General features: G+C 38.4%; 1 long non-coding RNA gene across 1 annotated transcript in view; it reads right to left on the minus strand.

Annotated features, from left to right (window-relative positions):
• Window positions 1-6,942: 6,942 nt before the first annotated feature.
• The window catches only part of LOC310715565, a 647-nt gene continuing 207 nt past the window's right edge, over window positions 6,943-7,382 (minus strand). Inside the window, exon 2 of the long non-coding RNA XR_014530361.1 lies at window positions 6,943-7,382. This exon is cut by the window's right edge and continues 85 nt beyond it. This is a non-coding gene — a long non-coding RNA (uncharacterized lncRNA).

A 7,382-nucleotide genomic window follows, 5' to 3' on the forward strand; every position in this document is an offset into this window, starting at 1 on the left:
TAGCTAGAATTGTTTCTAATGATCTTTCAAATCATGCAGGCACTCGGCATTATGACCTGCCACAGAAAAAGTCTCTGTCTTTTTCAACCTGTCCAAATTTCTCTGGTGTTCTGCATTTCCCCTTACAGGTTCCTTCCTCTTATCATCAATAGGAAACTAGAATCTAATCTGGATTTCTGTGGTGATGTCTACTGATAACAACAATGTACATATTAAATAGTTATTCTATTTAAATCACATTTTAAATGAAGTCGAATTCATAGAAGTTGTATGAAGACTGTGAGATTTGCCAGTTTTGATGCATTTTAGTAAATAATTTAAATTATGTTCAATTCAATTCAATTCCATCCCAAAACAATGATGAGCTGCACTAATCACTTCTGCTAGTGATATTTGTAAGCAGTAGGGGAAACTGTTCTCCAAACTGGAGCGGAATGTGTTTCTGTTCCGCAATTTGGCAGAAGCATGTAATGGCAGTTCTATTAACACTTGTTGGATGTGTCATGGCAACAGCAAGAGAAAGTGTGTAAGTGGGGAGCCACATGGTGCCATGGAAACAGAGCACATATTTACTTAAAAATGTGTCGTGGACCTGAGAGTGTGTGAGACATGAGCAGAGACTGGCACAAGCAGCATTTCATCAGGAGGAAAAACAGTATGGGAAGTTTCTGCTGCTAAGTCATACAGTGTTCAATTTCGAAAGCTTTAATAATATTTTAAAACTCTGCCCAGATGTTTACTTCTAAGGAATGCAAACATGGCAGAATCAGGTGCAACGACAGATGTTTCTGATATGGCCAAGTGTAAATTATGTGTAAATTAAAAAATTGAACTGGAGAAATAGGCACATGGTCATGGCTATATTAGCTTTAAAGTAAATAAATAATTCTTCTTGTTGTTTGTTTATTCACCTTGTAACCACTAGAGGTCAGATTGCACCCAATGCAACTTTAACAGAGGAACGGAGGACTGCAGAGTTCTGACATCTATATCTCTTCTGAAATAAAAGCTTTATCGTAACTGCCAGAATCTGATTTGTGTGAGCTTTAATCCATATTATTGCTGCTGGCAAAAATCATTTTGAAGTCCATGTACAATCCCAGAAGTGTGGAGATGATTATTGATTTCAGGGGGTAAAAAGCCTTCTCCGAAACATTCATATATAAATATATTGCTAAACAGTCAGTGAAGTGTAGCGTGGAGTCACACAAATGACTGGCACCATCATCCAGCAGAAGAAACCCCCAAGGCCCTGCAACATGGCAGCGAAAGCAATTCAAGCTGTCACTAATATCTTCTGCTGCAAAGCAACAATAAAATCAATCCTCAGTTGCTGCCTGCTAGACTTCTGTAACATTTCTGTAACTTAAAACTGACTGTCAGCTCCGTAACATCACCCTTACTCTCTTCTCTCTACTCTCTCCTATCTTTTACTATTATCCTCCATCACCATCACTCTCACTATCACCCCTCACTATCACCATCGCTATCACCTTCACTCTCACCCTCACTCTTAAGATCACCCTCACTATCACCATCACTCTCACTATCACCATCACTATCACCATCGCTATTACTCTTACTCTCACCCTCTCTATCACCATCACTCTCACTATCACCATCACTCTCACCCTCACTATCACCATCACTCTCACCCTCGCTATCACCATCACTCTCACCCTCTCTATCACCATCACTCTCACTATCACCATCACTCTCACCCTCACTATCACCATCACCCTCACTATCACTATCACTCAAACTATCACCCTCAGTCTCACCATCACTCTCACTATCACCATCACCAACACTAACAGTCACCATCACTCTCACTATCACCATCACTCTCACCCTCACTATCACCATCACTCTCACCCTCGCTATCACTCTCACCCTCACCCTCTCTATCACCATCACTCTCACTATCACCATCACTCTCACCCTCACTATCACCATCACCCTCACTATCACTATCACTCAAACTATCACCCTCAGTCTCACCATCACTCTCACTATCACCATCACCAACACTAACAGTCACCATCACTCTCACTATCACCATCACTCTCACCCTCACTATCACCATCACTCTCACCCTCGCTATCACTCTCACCCTCACCCTCTCTATCACCATCACTCTCACTATCACCATCACTCTCACCCTCACTATCACCATCACCCTCACTATCACTATCACTCAAACTATCACCCTCAGTCTCACCATCACTCTCACTATCACCATCACCAACACTAACAGTCACCATCACTCTCACTATCACCATCACTCTCACTCTCACTATCACCCTCACTATCACCATCACTCTCACATCACCCTGGCTTCTGTAATGGAAATCACTGCATGGGCTCATTGTTCACAGACAATGATTACTGGAGGTGTTACAGTTCTTCATGTCATCCACAAATGCAGATTAAATCTCTATTATGCAAAATAGAAGACGTGTGAACATGATCCAGAAACGCCGCTATTCTCTCTTGGCCAAAGCTCATTTAAAACGTACTGAAGCAAAGTAGAAAACTGTAAAGTTTTAACCTTTTTTTGGAAACCATGGACACCACTTCCTGCAGGCTAAAGAGGAGAGGGACTATCTGGCTTGTTATCAGCGCTTAGTTCAAAAAGACGCATCTTTTATGGTATAGGAGTGCATTAGTGAAGGTGGAATGGGCAGCTTGCACATTTGTTAAAGGCTTTATCAAAGCATTCAGCATTGTGTGTGTGTGTGTGTGTGTGTGTGTGTGTGTGTGTGTGTGTGTGTGTGTGTGTGGGTGTGGGTGTGTGTGTGTTTTAGAGCAACAAATGCTTCCATATAGAAAACGTCTTTTTCAGAGAAGGAATTGTAAGTTTGTGCAAGACAATGCTAACTCCATATTGCATTTATTACAAAAGCATGACTTCATTGTAAAAGAGTCCGGGTGCTGAACTGAACTGCCTGCAGTCTACACCTTTAACCATAGAAAAACATTTGGTGCATTATGAATAAAAAAACACAACAGGAACTTTGCTGTCCCAACTTTTTTAAAACGTGTTGCAGCAATCAAATTCAAAATGACTTTATTTTTTTTCCTTTAAATTGTAAATATTCTCAGTTTAAATATTTGCATTTTTTGTTGTTTTATTATAAATAGTATCTTGATTCATGAAATTTGTAAATAATTTAATTACATTTTACACAGTGACAAGTTTTTTGGAATTGGGGTTTTAGATCATGTTTTTCCTTCATCTCTAGTTTGCGAGGAGACTTTTACTTTTTCTAGCATGTACACTTAACTTTTCTATCACTAGCCACTAGTTTCTGTCTTTTCACTTTTGATTGAAGATCACAAATAAAAATTGAAGCTGATCAGTTTTTTCTTTATATTGTCCATCATCAGCTGGAGAGTATTTTCAGTTTATGCTTTGAGTTCTATAGGATTTCAGTAGTTTTCTCTCTACAGTCTTCTAGAGGAATGCAACTACACCACAAGAACACTGAAAATGTTCGTCTGTCTAAAGTACACTACAAGGTAAATCTCAATCTTTAATATGATAATCTGACAGGAAAGAGAAAAAAGATCAGAGCCTGGACTATAGGACCAAATAAAGGTCAGGTTTAAGGACAGCAGAATGGTGTGAAGTAGAGGAGCATTAGCCAGAGGAAGCTAATTGGGAAACGTTTCTTCTCCAACCAAACAAAGATGATATCACATTTCCTTTCTGGTTAACAGCTCATGATACAGTGTGTGGTTATAGAGAAATGTAAACGAGTTCTAATTAACAGAAAAGTGTTTCTTATCTCACAATTTCTTTGACTAATGTTTTGATTAACTAATGTCTAGATTGATGACAAACAAAACAATTGATTTGATCAATGCTTTATAATTAGAGTCTATCTATCTATCTATCTATCTATCTATCTATCTATCTATCTATCTATCTATCTATCTATCTATCTATCTATCTATCTATCTACATATATAAAGCTGAAATACCACTGACTGACTCACTCACTCATCACGAAATCTCAAAAACCACTGAACGGATTGCAATGAAATTTGGAACATAGCTTCCTCTTGGGTCTTGGGTGCTCACTAAGAAAGGGTTTTGAAAAATTCGCCCTGGATCACGGCTAACTCGCGAAAAACCCGATTTCTCATGCATTGTAAATTCTTCGAAATAACATTACGGATCCTCATGAAACTTACTACATTGTTTCTTATTAGATGTTAGATGCACGATAAAAATTATTTTCAAAGTAGTTTGCCCTGTATCCGTACTACAAAGGGGTAGTACGTTATTTGTTGACGTTACGTTCTGATCTCTGATCATCCAGTCCTGCTCAGTGCTTACTACTTATTGCCATATTGCTTAGCGTTCTGCCTTCCGTAGCTAAGCACGGGTACTTTCAGCTAGTTCCTCATATAATTTGATGTGGAGAACATTTAATCACACAGTCTGTTGTACAGTTTGATCAAGATTTTTTTTGAGATCTTGAACAGTAATTAAAAAAATGCACTGAAACTGAATCAGATTAACACCGAACATCTCCTGACTGAGCACTGAGTGATCTCACACTGCAGCTCAGCAAACATTTGGTTTTTATTCTGTTTTTGGACAGCCTCCATCCTTTTAGAGATAATACAATCAGTTAACCTGTTAGTCTTTAGCACAGATTTTGGGACTCACAGCTGAAATGCACTACCTAAATGTAAATGTTAACAGTTCCTGATAAAAGTGAGCTACATGCACATTTTAATTATTTTTAAAAAGAAGACACTTTGAGCTTTACTGTTCATTATTCAAAGTTATATTGATATTGCACAGAAAGATAAGTTCTAGAAAGTTACAGATGATGAAGTACCGTAAAAAAATGTCCTGAGCTAAGTTTTTTTTAATTCAGATATAAATACATGAAATCAGTCCTGGAGCAATCAAGAAAAGTACTGGGTTAAAAGCCACATGTCTCATGAGTTTATATTTACATTGAATGAAGATATCATGAAAAATGAGATTTCTACAAACATTTATGTGAGACTGATGTCTGGTTCGCCCCTCCCCGCCCCACCCAGCCCCGATTTTAGGACTCACAGCTGACACCCTCGGTAGAGGGCAGGTGCCACCCGTTGTATTTTTCTAAAAGTGTAGCCTAGTGTAGTCAGCTAGTCTGTTGCTGTTTGTTAGTTAGGTTAAGCTTCCGAAATACAGCCGCGAGTAAACCTTTTTCTTATGTTCATTTCTTTGGCACTGTCCATGTTCTTTTGCTGGTCTGAGTGTAGTCTTCTTGACTCTGTTGAATACTTTTGAAATCTTTTTGTTACCTTACCGCACTTGACCATTAAAGCAATAACTACTCCTACTGTTTTGTCCAAACAATCCACAATAACTAACGTGTTACGTTCCCACCTTGGCTAGGCCTAGGGCAGTGTGGGAACAATAACTATTTAGTTGTTGCGGGTTGTTTGGACAAAATAGTAGGAGTACACTTAGGTGGCCATTCATACGCTATTCATACAGTCTGCATATAAATGAATGGTTGACCATTAAAGGCTTTTGCTTTATAGTCATGGCCATTCATATTGATGTGTGGCCAATCTCAGCAATAAACACACACACACACACACACACACACACACACACACACACACACTTACTTTTCAAGCATTTCTTTTATATAAACAAGTGGGCAAAAAAACCTATAAAACTGTAAAGATAAAGGTAAAGGTAAAAAAGATAAATTGTAACTTACAGATGTAAAATTGCCTCTCCATGTAAATCTCCATGTCTCTGTTGTTACTCCGCCCCCACGAATATTTTCCACATCGCTGCTTTGTGCAAATCTCCGATTTTTTTTTGACTGTCCATTTTTTTCCTTGTTTTTTACATTTTTGTAAACAAAGTCACGTTAGCACGTGCTGAAAACAAGCTGTTTATGTGCACATGTGCTGCTTCGGCCGGTAAGAGTTTGTAAAGAGTAATAAAACTAAGACTCGCACACGTGGGAAATAAAATCCTCGAATATATCGTTAGAATCCTGCACTTATTGGCTACACTGTCCATCAATCGTTTAGTTTTCATAATGCTACTGGCTGGAACTGGTACTGAATGTTTGAAATAAAAGGTGGTGCAGAATAAAAACATCACGACACCTGCTTATTGTGGAGACTCAACCAAAAATTCTGCCTATTTTACTGTTTGTTTGTTTTTTTGTGTGGTCTTATTTGTTTTGTAACACTATATTCTACCAGCCATATTTATTTTTTTGAATAGCAAAATTGTGTTTTTTAATGCGAAAATTATTCAGAAACATATACAGACAAACACCAATCGAAGTTCGGTGACGTAAAAAAAAATTTTTTTTTTGTTTGGAGCAGAAATGATTTACGGCATGTTGTTCACTGGACCCTTATCTTTCCTAATAAACCGGGATTAGCAGCAGTGGATGTGTTTGTGACTCGTTATTACAATGATTTTTATGCATGTTGTTGTTGTGTACTGCTCACACACATTCAGCAAATACATTCGTTATACGTTTTCCATTAAAAAAACAGAGATCTGACATCGCTGCTTGAGGCTCAGAGCTTTAGAATGATGTATAGTGAGTCATGGTTACTCTTCTTCCTTATTAATATCTATTACTAAACACTAACACTCGAGAACACTGGGATATCGTCACACTGGCGCGACGCTGAAGGCAAAGGGGTTTTAAACTAATTAAAGCTAAGTTCAAACTATAATGAATTTAGAAAGAACTTTTGTAAACTGTAGACTGGTGGATACACAATAAATAAAGTCCTGGATTACCTCTGCTGTCTCAGAGAGTTTTTAGGAGAAGCCTAAAGAAGAAGAAGGATTGGGTTAGAGGATCTAATCCAGTCTGATTTCAGTATTTCATCTCCATGTTGATGCCGGATTTTTGTTGGGTTCCAGATAAAGTCCATTAAATCAGATTTTTGTATTTTGATTTTATTATTAAAAAAATAATGAAGCAACTGAAAGTTAGTTTTCTACAGGTGGTGATGGTGTTAATGGTGTTGGTGGTGGTTGTGTTGGTGATGGTGATAGTGGTGTTAGTGATGGTGTTAGAGGTGTTGTGGTGTTGGTGATGGTGTTTGTGGTATTGGTGATGGTGTTAGTGGTGTTAGAGGTGTTGTGGTGTTGGTGATGGTGTTAATGGTGGTTGTGGTGGTGTTGGTGGTGATGGTGGTGGTAGGGTGTTTGTGTTGGCGGTGGCAGGGTGCCAGTTATAGAGACCTGAGCTGAGCATGTTGCCTAAACCTTACACACAGCTGTTCAGTTATACATAACCTATGAGAAATATCTTTGTGGAAATTTAAACACCATGCTGAGTTCCTTCTCATCAACGCAACGGAACATGTGGACCCTCTGG

The sequence above is a fragment of the Silurus aristotelis genome (assembly GCF_946808225.1).
Source record: "Silurus aristotelis genome assembly, chromosome: 20".
Classification (NCBI taxonomy): Eukaryota; Metazoa; Chordata; class Actinopteri; order Siluriformes; family Siluridae; genus Silurus; species Silurus aristotelis.